The sequence below is a fragment of the Pavona decussata genome, unplaced genomic scaffold (assembly GCF_977016875.1).
Source record: "Pavona decussata unplaced genomic scaffold, jaPavDecu1.1 SCAFFOLD_40, whole genome shotgun sequence".
NCBI classification, from domain to species: domain Eukaryota; kingdom Metazoa; phylum Cnidaria; class Anthozoa; order Scleractinia; family Agariciidae; genus Pavona; species Pavona decussata.
The window spans coordinates 1,615,898-1,629,509 of record NW_028145462.1 but is presented as its reverse complement, the minus strand read 5'-3'; the positions used below and the strand labels follow the sequence as shown (position 1 = coordinate 1,629,509).

Sequence of the window (13,612 nt, the reverse complement as noted above, 5' to 3'; positions counted from 1 at the left end):
TCGTTTCAGCAGGGGTTTGTTGGGGAGGTGAGATTGCATGATGAGCCAAAAGAGCATCTGGGAGGGAGGCTATGAAAACCACTGAGTACTGCAACGCTTAACGCATTTCTATATCTATGTTGGATCAAGCGAAAATAGCAACTTTAGCAAAATTGAAAGCCTCTTCTGATGTTTTGAAACATTGACAGAAGCCATAGTGTGGACATAGAAAGGAACTGCCACACCGAAAACACCGGCAAGGTTTAGGTCACATGCTAGGCAACCAAATTACTTGACATATATCAAGTTCCATACGGCAACAACACAACTCAAGAAACAAAATATATGGCAGTTCTTCGCAGGGAAACTGGCTGCTTGCTGTTTTCTATTCAATCATAATGGGAGTCGCAGTGCATATCTTAAAGGATAGTGAGTGAAGTTTAATTGAAGGCCTGAGAGCATAACCAACCTATGTAGAATTTTAGCCTGTTTTTCGATTTTGCTCGGATTTATCTGAATTATTGCATGTGGCCTGCAATTTGATAAAAAAAGACATTGTGCACTATTTTTTCGCCAATCATATGCAGAAGAAATCAACAACGCTTTGCTTTTGGGTGCTAATTATTCATTCCCTGAGAGTGATTTGCAAATTACATAACGTCCTCAAGTTTACGCTGTCTTTCGCTAAGTTGCATTGAAAATAGCAGCATATTTTCCATGCACAAAATATTGGAGGTTTTTGGATTGAATTGCAGGTCACGTGCAAAAACCTGGACAAATCCGAGCAGCTTTAGGTAACTTTAGACATAAACCTAAATATCCTTTCATTCATCAGTTCAATTGACGAGTTCGCTCAGAGGGCTTTGATTATTTCTCTTCTGAGCGAGAGCTTCCAATGCAGACTTGTTCCAAATATTTGCACATCAAATTTATCACACCTTAACCCAGCAGTCTGCTTATTGTCACTTGACGAACTTGAAAACGAAGCAAACAATAGCCAATTCAAATCCAACTGCGTCCTGCCCTTCACTGCGGCATAAGTCAACCGGAAGAAACTTGATGATACCAGGGGTTTTGTTGTAGTTAGACAGGTTTTGGACGACGTAAAACTGCAGATCAAAACTGTGATTCAACCAATGCAAAATCGTGGCAAATGGTCAAATAGTTTCAAGCGGTACTGTAGGCTGTTCTTAAAGTTATTGTTCAGAATTGCTGGGTTTTTGTATTCATTGTTACATCCTTGTGCTTGTGTCAATAATTGATACAAACGATATTGTATTACAAAAGAACGACTGCTAGTTTGACATGCTAGGACGTACTTCCCTCGTACTTAAATTGGAATGTTATTTATAACTTACTGTGATTTGTAGCCCAGTAAATTTTCTTTCACTGCAAAAGCTCAGCAAATTTTGTTTCCTATTTCTATAGCATTTGTATCTCTAAAATGCGAGTAATAATTTCAGCTGCTTTGTCTAGTCACTTAAATGTACTTTAGAGAGAGACATCTGAATCTATTAGGCATGGATGCTATCTGGGATATCACTCACCAAAAATGGGCTAGCTAGTGATTTTGAGTTATGCTGTTGCTTGCCTATATTTGCACTGCTCATGTTTTGAGGCCTAGACTTGGTTTTGCTTTCATTGAATCACACGTATTGAAATTTTAGAAATCTGGTGATGGTTGGGTTTGCTGATGAAAATAAAACTGTCACAATCAGTCTTACCAAATTTCCATCAATTTTGTTTGCAGTTAAAACAGTGAGTGGTAAATCAAAAATCATCACTGATGCATCATGACATCAGTTAATGTCGTCTCTCTTGGGTGAAAGTGAGCAGAGGAGTAGCTGAAATTTAGCCACAGATGTGAAACTTAAAAACTAGCCTTAATCTGCTTACAGATGAGGAGTAGTTTATGAAGAAACTGTGGTGTTGCATAAGGGGGAAAGCAAAGGTACTTTGGCCACTGTAAAGACATTCGAGTGCTGAGTGCACTGCTCTGACAAAGGGCTGATGCCTGAAGGGCTCATTGAAACGTCAGCAGTTGAATCTCTTTACAGTTAACAATATGAACATGACATTCATGAAATCTACGTACAGGCTACTGTTCAAGCGATTGTCATGTTTTATCTCCCATGCCTTGTTGTTGCTACCTTAGTATTTTAAAGTAATTTTTGACATCTTTTACCAATGTCTAATGCCTTTTTGGCAATTAGCCTATGAAGGGTTCAGAAATGAATTTGCCGAATTTAGCAAAATGTAAAGTTTCATTGAGATCTGAGAGTAGAGAAACAAGTAGTAATATTTTACAAATAATTATAAAATAGCCAGGGTCAAGCAAGCACTGTGATTGGTCAAACCGAGTTCTGTATAACTCCACAATGCACGAAGCATACGTATGGTGCGTGCATTATAATTGTACATATGCACGGAGCACACGTCAGATTTTTTGCCTGTGAAAAATCTGAGAAATTCAGAGACAGAATGCGCTGTCACTCCAGTGATTCGCAAAGAACAGTCTCTTGTACTGATGTTTCCAGACTTTTAATTAACTTGAACTTGTCTCTCAACACCTTAAAACTTAAACTTGACTTGTAGTTAACTTCTTGAACTTCTTGACGAAAGAAAAACTAAAACAGTTTGACTTTTTACTTGATTGCGCGCGCTGTCGCGTGCCCTGTCGTGATCGTGTCGTGATCGGCAAGAGCGCGCTCTTTTAAATTACGCGTTATCTCGCGTAAGGAGAAACTTGATGTTGATTCATTAAAATTCGCACTTGTCTGAGGAGTAGCGATTGTTTATATTTTATAAAAGAAATAAAAAAACTTGTTCCTCGTGCATTGTTGAGTTATATAAGCACGTGGGAATTTTTAAGAACACTCGAGAAGTGCAGAGAGGCACTCGCCTACGGCTCGTGCCTCTCTGCACTTCTCTCGTGTTCTTAAAAATTCCCACGTGCTTATATAACTCAACAATGCACTCGGCGCGTTTTTTATTTATTTATTGAATTGTGTCTAGATAACAGGCATACATCTGCAAAATTTTAAAATTCGGACTATTGTTAATCATGGGATTAGATCTTTATGAAATTTTATAATTTAACTAATTTTTAATGTGGCAAATTCGTTTTTGAACTTGTCTTCATCTTTATTCAATATTTAATTTTCTTGGTTTTTTTATAAATTATATTAGAAATATATTCTATAAATTATGTTTCAAAAAAGAAATGATTTAGAAATACATGAAACAAGAAATATTAGTGATAGGAACCGACGTTTCGGTGCATCTTGCGCCATTATCAAGGTACATAATTAATGATAAAAAGCGGTTTGTAAAGGCTAAGTTGAAGCGAATTTGCATAACATAGCGGCAAGCTAATTACTTAAATACTTTCGCACGAAGAGAATCGGACTGCACATGAACAAATTTGACTGCCTTGTCAATGAAATGTTGTATATTCAAGAGCTTAAACCAACATTGAATGTGCAGTCCGATTCTCTTCGTGCGAAAGTATTTAAGTAATTAGCTTGCCGCTATGTTATGCAAATTCGCTTCAACTTAGCCTTTACAAACCGCTTTTTATCATTAATTATGTACCTTGATAATGGCGCAAGATGCACCGAAACGTCGGTTCCTATCACTAATATTTCTTGTTAAATTATGTTTCATATATGAAAGTAAAAAATCAGAGGGAACTGTAAAAATTGAAAAAGATCAATAAAAACTACAAAAAAGTGTTCTAAAGTTGGTGTTGATTACTGTACTGTACAAATGTGGATTCTGGAATAAATTAAATGCGAATTATAATTTAATATGCATGATGTCAGAATAAGTTAGAATGCATGAATAATGACATCATAACTCATTTACTTTCATGAATATTCAACGGCATTAGACACAGATTCAGATTCAAACTCGATTCTGATACTGAATCTAAGGCAGCCTCAGAATCGTATCGGAGTTAAGTTTAGAACTGATTCTGAATCTGAATCTGAGTCTAATGCCATTGAGTATTCAGGTATGTAAATGAGTTATGATGCCATTATTCATACGTAATTGATGATTTTGATGTCATCCTTCATGTATATTTATGTACGCATATTTATTATGTCATATGCATCTTATTTCTTAAATTATTCCATCTCTGAGTATTCCTAAAAAAATCACCCACAAACTCATCACATTGAATGCAATTTTTTTATTGAAAGAACAATATATTACAATTTTATTACAATGTTAATTAAATGCAGTTGACAACCGCTTTTTAAAATAATAACAGTTTTGGGCTTGTAAATATGAATAACTTGATGGTTTGGTGGAAGAGGGATAAGTGACAATTTGACCTTGAAATCTGAATTGTTCCAAACAGCTTTTGGCAGGATTTCTTTTCTCAAGTTAAACAAGAAATGAGCTTATTCCTCAACTTTGCGTCAAAGCCAAAATGGAGATTATTTAAAACAATTTGGATTAAGGAACATCACACATCCCTCTTTCTCCAAGCCCTTTATCCTAGGGCATAAGTTACAGCAATAAACAAGAAACTCTAAGACCGTAAAATAAATATCAAGTATTATAACTGGATTTCAACCCACTGCTATAAAGAGGGATGAAAGTGCAACTGTTATGTTATGATTGGACTTTCAAATTGTTCAGAAGCACCTGAATTTCTTATTATGGCCTTCAGTTTACCAGAGAAAAACACTGCACTGTCTATTCTGGTGGCGTCTTGTGGAGATCTTTGCCTGAATGAGACAAAAAACCTGCTAATCTAGAGAAAATTTGACTTGCTTCTGAACAATTTAAAAACTTAACACCATTATTGGTACCTAGCAGCACTGATCCCCAGAAATGAACACAATCGCAGTTTTGGCAGATTTGACAAAAGTAACTTGAACTGCATTCTTTCTCAAATCCACCATTTTCTAGATTTGTTTTTAATTTCACTACTTTCACGATGCCCTTTGTCCTTAGCTCATTCATATGAAATCTAGACCCTAACATTCCATAGTTTTTGCTCTAATATTCATCCTAATACTATCCACTGTTGTTTTCTACCTAATTTTCATCTAAATACTATACACTTTTCTTTCCGGTGGAATTCTCATCCTAATAATTCAGACTATGGTTTTGGGTCTAATTTGAATCTTGATACTTCACGTGTTCGTTTTTGGTCTAATTTTCATCCTAATAATATACACTTTAGTGTACGGCCGAATTTTCATCCTAATACTATAGACTATGGTTGTCTGCATAATTTCCATCCTAATACTTCAGACTATGGTTTCTGGTCTGATTTTCATCCTAATAATATACACGTTTGTTTTCGGCCTAACTTTCATCCTCATACTGTAGACTATTTTTTTGCTCTAATTTTCATGCTTATATTATACACCCTGTTTTTTCGACCAAATTTTCATCCGAATACTATCCACTTTGGTTTTTGGCCTAATTTTCATCCGAATACTATACACTTTGATTTTTGGCCTAATCAGCATCCGAATACTATCCACTTTGATTTTTGGCCTAATTTTCATCCTAATACTATCCACTTTAGGTTTTGGCCTAATTTTCATCCTAATACTATACACACTGGTTTTTTGCCTAATTTTTAACTGAATACTATACACTTTGTTTTCGTGCTAACTTTCATCCTTATACTATACACAATTCTTTTGGTCTAATTTCTAAGCTAATACTATACACCTTGGTTTTCGGCCTAATCTTTATCCTAATACTATAGGCTATGGTTTTTTGTCTAATTTTCATCCTAATACCATACACTTTTGTTTCCGGCCTAATTTTTATCCTAATACTTTACACATTTGTTTTTGGCCCTTACTTTCATCCTAATACTGTAGACTATCTTTTTGCTCTAATTTCCATGCTTATATTATACACCTTAGTTTTTCTACCAAATTTTAATCCCGATACTGTCCACTTTGGTTTTTGGCGTAATTTTCATCCAAATACCAAGTCCTTTGCTTTTTGGCCTAATTTTCATCAGAATACTATCCACTTTGGTTTTTGACCTAATTTTCAAAAGAATACTATACACTTTGATTTTTGGCCTAATTTTCAACCGAATACTATGCCCTTTGCTTTTTGGCCTAATTTTCATCAGAATACTATCCTTTTTGGTTTTTGACCTAATTTTCAACCGAATACTATGCCCTTTGCTTTTTGGCCTAATTTTTATCAGAATACCATCCATTTTGGTTTTTGACCTAATTTTCAACCGAATACTATGCCCTTTGCTTTTTGGCCTAATTTTTATCAGAATACCATCCATTTTGGTTTTTGACCTAATTTTCAACCAAATACTATGCCCTTTGCTTTTTGGCCTAACTTTTATCAGAATACTATACACTTTGGTTTTTGACCTAATTTTCAAAAGAATACTATACACTTTGATTTTTGGCCTAATTTTCATCCGAATACAATCTACTTTGGTTTTTGGCCTAATTTTCATCCTAATACCATACACTTTCGTTTTTGGCCTAATTTTCATCCGAATACTATACACTGGTTTTTGGCCTAATTTTCATCCGAATACTGTACACTTTGATTTTTGCCCTAATTTTCATCCGAATACTGTACACTTTGATTTTTGGCCTAATTTTCATCCGAATACTGTACACTTTGATTTTTGCCCTAATTTTCATCCGAATACTGTACACTTTGATTTTTGCCCTAATTTTCATCCGAATACTGTACACTTTGGTTTTTGGCCTAATTTTCATCCGAATACTGTACACTTTGATTTTTGGCCTGATTTTCATCCCAATACTATACACTTTGGTTTGTGTACTAATTTTCATCCTAATACTATCCACTTTGGTTTTTGGCCTAATTTTCATCCGAATACTATACACACTGGTTTTTTGCCTAATTTTCATCTGAATACTATCTACTTTGGTTTTTGGCCTAATTTTCATCCGAATACTATACACACTGGTTTTTTGCCCTAATTTTCATCTGAATACAATCCACTTTGGTTTTTCAGCCTAATTTTCATCTTAATGCTATACACTTTGATTTTTGGCTTAATTTTCATCCTAACACTATCCATTTTGGTTTTTGGCTTAATTTTCATCCAAAACTATACACTTAGGTTTTTGGCCTAATTTTCATCCCAATACTATACACTTTGGTTTTTCGCCTAATTTGCATCCGAATACTATACTCTTTGATTTTTGGCCTAATTTTGATCCTTATACTATACCCTTTGATTTTTGGCCTAATTTACATCCTAATACTATACACTTTGGTTTTTAGCCTAATTTTAATACGAATACTATACACTTTGATTTTTGGCCTAATTTTGATCCATATACTTACCACTTTGGTTTTTGGCCTAATTTTCATCCTAATACTATACACTTTGGTGTTTGGCATAATTTTAATCCGAATACTATACACTTTGATTTCTGAGCTAATTTTCATCCTAATACTATACACTTTGGTTTTTGGCCTAATTTTCATCGGTATACTATACACTTGGTTTTTGGTTTAATTTTCATCCTAATGCTATACACTTTGATTTTTGGCATAATTTTCATCCTAACACTATCCATTTTGGTTTTTGGCCTAATTTTTTTCCAAATACTATACACTTTGGTTTTTTGCCTAATTTTCATCCGAATACTATATACACTTTGGCTTTTTGCCTAATTTTGATCCTTATACTATACACTTTGGGTTTTGGCCTAATTTTGATCCTTATACTATACACTTTGACTTTTGGCCTAATTTTGATCCTTATACTATCACTTGGGCTTTGGCCTAATTTTCAACCTAATACTATACACTTTGGTTTTTTGCCTAATTTTTATCCTAATACTATACACTTTGGTTTTGGCCTAATTAACGTCCTAATACTATACACTTTGGTTTTTGGCCTAATTTAAATCCGAATACTATACACTTTGATTTTTGGCCTAATTTTGATCCATATACTATCCACTTTGGTTTTTGGCCTAATTTTCATCCTAATACTATACACTTTGGTTTTTGGCCTTATTTTCATACTGTAAATGATCTTACAAACGCCCCCTCTCTTATGAACGCCTCCTATCTAATCAACGCCCCCCTAAGCTGACAAGTTTGTATTAAACGCCCCTCTCTAACAAACGCCCCCTGTTTAATAAACGCCCCCCTTCCCTGAAAACCACACATAAACTAGAAACATATACAATACAATCAATCAATTTATTTGCGTTCTCAGTTTGCGAGTTGCGTCTTGACATTGAGCTTTAAGAACTACCAGTACCCTTTTCCGCCGCTTTGTATGTACCATATACTGTTATGGATTTGTAGACGGCTTAGACCTATTAGCGGACGGACTTGATAGTCTGCTCAAGCTCTGTCATTTAGGTTATTATAATACCGTATTTAGGATACCATGTTACAGTTATTACAATAAACGCCTCTCTCTTTTAAACGCCTCTTATCTTTTAAGCGCCCCCCTCGGACCCTTGAAATTTAATAAACGCCCCCGGCGTTTATTAGATCATTTACGGTACTATACACTTTGATTTTTGCCCTCATTTGGATTCTTATACTATACACTTTGGTTTGTGTACTAATTTTCATCCTAATACTATCCACTTTAGTTTTTAGCCTAATTTTTATCCTAATACTATACACACTGGTTTTTTGCCTAATTTTCATCTAAATACTATCCACTTTGGTTTTTGCCTTAATTTTCATCCGAATACAATCCACTTCGGTTTTTAGCCTAATTTTTATCCTAATGCTATACACTTTGAGTTTTGGCCTAATTTTCATCCTAATACTATACACTTTGGTTTTTGACATAATGTTAATCCGAATACTATACACTTTGGTTTTTGGTCTAATTTTCATCCTAATACTATCCACTTTGGTTTTTGGCCTATTGTATTTTTTGTTAATAGTTTAAGCAGTGTTCAATATTGTAATTATTGTGTTATGTAACGCAAATTAAAATAATAATAATAATAATAATAATAATAATAATTTTCATCTGAATACTATACACTTTGATTGGCCTAATTTTCATCCTAATACTATACACACTGGTTTTCTGCCTAATTTTTATCAGAATACTATACACTTTGTTTTCGTGTTAATTTTCATCCTTATACTATACGCTATTTTTTTGGTATAATTTGCAAGCTAATACTTTACACCTTGGTTTTTGGCCTAATTTTTATCCTAATACTATTGGCTATGGTTTTTTGTCTTATTTTCATCCTAATACTACACAAGTTCATTTTCGGCCTAATTTTAATCCGAATGCCATACACTATCCATATACTATCCACTTTGGTTTTTGGCCTAATTTTTATCTGAATACTATACACTTTGGTTTTGGCCTAATTTTTATCCGAATACTATACACTTTGATTTTTGGCCTAATTTTCATCCGAATGCTATACACTTTGTTTTCGTGCTAATTTTCATCCTTATATTATACACTATTTGTTTGGTATAATTTGCAAGCTAATACTTAACACCTTGGTTTTCGGCCTAATTTTTATCCTAATACTATTGGCTATGGTTCTCTGTCTAATTTTGATCCTAATACTATACACGTTCATTTTCGGCCTAATTTTAATCCTAATACCATACACTTTTGTTTCCGGCCTAGTTTTCATCCTAATACTATACACGTTTGTTTTTGGTCCTTACTTTCATCCTAATACTGCAGACTATCTTTTTACTCTAATTTTCATGCTTATACTATACACCCTGGTTTTTCGACCTAATTTTCATCCAAACACTATCCACTTTTGTTTTTGGCCTAATTTTCATCCGAATGCTATACACTTTGTTTTCGTGCTAATTTTCATCCTGACACTATACACTATTTGTTTGGTCTAATTTGCAAGCTAATACTATACACCTTGGTTTTCGGCCAAATTTTACTCCTAATACTATACACGTTTATTTTCGGCCTAATTTTCATCCTAATACTTTACACCTCAGTTTCCACCCTAATTTTCATCCGAATACTACACTCGTTTGCTTTGGTCCTTACTTTCATCCTAATACTGTAGACTATCTTTTTGCTCTAATTTTCATGTTTATACTATACACCCTGGTTTTTTTACCTTATTTTAATCCAAGTACTATCCACTTTGGTTTTTGGCCTAATTTTCATCCGAATACTATACACTTTCAATTGGTTTCTTGCCTAATTTTCATCTGAAAACTATCCACTTTGGTTTTTGGCCTAATTTTCATCCGAATACTATACACTTTGGTTTTTTGCCTAATTTTCATCTGAAAACTATCCACTTTAGTTTTTGGCCTAATTTTCATCCAAATACTATACACTTTCGTTTTTGCCTAATTTTCATCGGAATACTATACACCTTGATTTTTGGCCTAATTTTGATCCATATACTAAGTCTATACACTTTGGTTTTTGGCCTAATTTTGATCCGAATACTATCCACTTTGGCGTTTGGCCTAATTTTTATTAGAATACTATACACTTTGAGTTTGGGCCTAATTTTTATCCTCACAGTATACACTTTGGTCTAATTTGCAAGGTAATACTAAACACATTGGTTTTTTGTCTAATTTTTATCGTAATACTATAGGTTATGGTTTTTTGTCTAATTTTCATCCTAATACGATAAACGTTCATTTTCGGCCTAATTTTCATCCGAATACTATACACTTTGTTTTCACTCCCATTTTCATCCTAATACTATAGCCTTTTTTTTGTCTAATTTTCATCCTAATACTATACACGTTCATTTTCGGCCTAATTTTCATCCTAATACCATACACTTTCGTTTCCAGCCTAATTTTTATCCTAATACTACAGACTATGGGTTTGGCCCAATTTTCATCCTAATACTATACACCTCAGTTTTCAGGCTAATTTTCATCCTAACACTATACACTGTAGCTTTCGCACTAATTTTCATCAGTTTGTATTGAGCAAATGTTCATCCGAATACTACAAACTTTGGGTTTTCATCCTAATACTATACACTTTCATTTTCACCCTAATTTTAATCTGAATACTATACACTTTTGTTTTCTACCTTATTTTAATCCAAATACTATACACTTTTGTTTTCCACCTAATTTTCAACCTAATACTAGACACTAGTTTTTGCCCTAATTTTCATGCCAATAGTATAAACTTTGGATTTTGGCCAAATTTTCATCCTAATACTACAGACTAGTTTTCACCCTAGTTTTTATTCTTCTGCTATACACTAAGGTTTTTGGTCCAGTTTTCATCAGAATACTATACCCTTATGTTTTTGGCCTAATTTTTATCCTTATACGATAGACTATGTTTATTGGTTTAATTTTCCTCCTAATACTATCCAATTCAGTTAACAGCCTAATTTTCATCCAAATACTATAGACTACTTTTTAGGTCTAATTTTCATCCTAATACTATACACTTTGGTTTTAAACCTAACTTTCTTCCTAATACTATACACTCTGGATTTTGGTCTAATTTTCATCCTAATGCTATACACTTTGGATTTTGGTCGTATTTTCATTGGAATACTATACAGTACATTAGACTATGGGTTTTGGTCTGATTTTTATCCTATTACACGTTCATTTTTGGCCTAATTTTTAATATCATACACTTTGGTTTTCCCCTAATATTGATCCAAATACTAAACAGTTTTGTTTTCGACGTAATTTTCATCCTAATACTATACACTTTTGTTTTCAGCCTAATTTTCATCCTAATATTATACACTCTGGTCTTCCGTCTAATTTGCAAGCTAATACTATACACTTTGGCTTTTTGTCTAAATTTCATCCTTATACTATGCACTTTGGTTTTTGGTCTAATTTTCATCCTAATACTATACACTTTGGCTTTTGGTCTTAGTTTCATCCGGATACTATACACTTTTCTTTCCAGCATAATTTTTATCTTAATACTTTAGACTATGGGTTTTGGTCTAATTTTAATCCTATTACTATACACTTTATTGGTTTTCCTCTAACATTCATCCAAATACTATACACTCTTTTTTTTCTGTCTAATTTTCATCCTACTACTAATTTTTATAATACAGTTTGGTTTTTGGTCTAATTTTTATCCTAACACAATAGACTACGGTTTTTTGTCTAAATTTCATCCTAATACTATACACTTTGGTTTTCAGTCTAATTTTCATCCTAATACTATACACTTTGGATTTTGGTCTTAGTTTCATCATAATACTATACACTTTCCTTTTTGGCCTAATTTTCAACCTAATACTATACACTTGAGTTTTACCCTAAAAAACAAGAAAAAATGAGGCGCAGCCTAGTTTTTTTTAAACGACTTTGAGGTCGAAGGCATGGCATGGCTTTTCAAATGATCAATAATTCTTGGAGAAATTCAAGGTTAAAGTTGGCAAATTTTTTTGGTAATTAGGAACACATATCCAAACCACAGTCACAGTAGTGATTTTCTTTGTTTTCTCTTGATGAATTATTAATGAGTTTGAGAAGATCAAATGAAATGTATTGTATGATTGGCAACATTTGCTCAAATGCGCCATCCTAAGATCCTAAGTTTTATCCACTTTGTAAGATGTACATGTAAACTTTTCATCAAAACCCTTGACCCTTCATTGTGTGCACTGCTGAGCTGTGTGCATTTCTGGACATACCTACATCATACTAAAACTTAAAATAGATGCTGGAATGTTTATGCTACACACACTAGATACAGCCATTTCAATTGATGTTACCTTATTATAGGAAATTAATGCCTCATGAAATTAATTACCCCAAGTTTTGAAAATTCTCGTTAATTTTTTAATTCCTGTGTTATTAATTAAGTGGCACATTTATTTTTCGCAACCTTAATTTCCATTACTTTCACCCCAAATTCTCGATACACTCCATAAGGGAAAAGGCATTGTTTTATCACAGTGGACATTATGAAGAACGCTCAAAGCCGCCAAATTCCTTTGCTTAACCCCTCGTTTTGTAATAATTCCACAAACGTTGTTGGATAATTTTCGAATTTTGCACTACATGTAAGTGTTAAAATGAATTTGTTCCAGTTGTCTGAACAAATTCTGTTTCTTTGTGACAATCGTGTTAATTATTTCCTTCACTTTGTATTTTTAGCACCTCTTTCACATTAATTTTTCATTATTGGGTAGTAACTTTTCCTTCAATTTGCATTAATTTAAGTTGCATTAATTTTGAATACCTTAATTTAACACGAGCATTAATTTCCTATAATAAGGTATCAGAGAACAGATTCACATCTACAGTGTATGTGACAAGACCGCAAAAATAGTATGGAATCCTAATTCATGAAAATTTAAAAATTTGCAAAATCAGGATCACCTTGACTGTTGTACTGCAGATTAAGTATATGAACAATGTTTGCATGCTTACCAAACAATTTTCAGCGAGCACTCTCATATAAAATAATTCTTGATGACAATGATCTTCTGTTATCCAACTTGGTAAACTCAGCATAAAACTATAAAATGTAATGGTTCGATGTTAATGCAGCACATGCATGGTACGCAAATTTGAAGCTGGAAAACAACTTAAAGCGTATATGGCAGAATTTTTTATTTGCTTGATCAAATGTTAATGTTGTTCTCGTATGAAATTTGAAAAAGAACATTCCTTATCAATTTTTCTTCCC

The 13,612-nt window shown here is 33.4% G+C and overlaps 1 long non-coding RNA gene across 1 annotated transcript; it reads right to left on the bottom strand.

Annotated features, from left to right (window-relative positions):
• Positions 1-4,154: 4,154 nt before the first annotated feature.
• LOC146483124 (uncharacterized) lies at positions 4,155-11,947 on the bottom strand. The gene is made up of 3 exons (XR_014863913.1): positions 10,798-11,947; positions 9,681-9,708; positions 4,155-5,846 (listed from the first exon to the last, which is right to left on the bottom strand). It is a non-coding gene; the product is annotated as an uncharacterized LOC146483124 (long non-coding RNA).
• Positions 11,948-13,612: the final 1,665 nt, after the last annotated feature.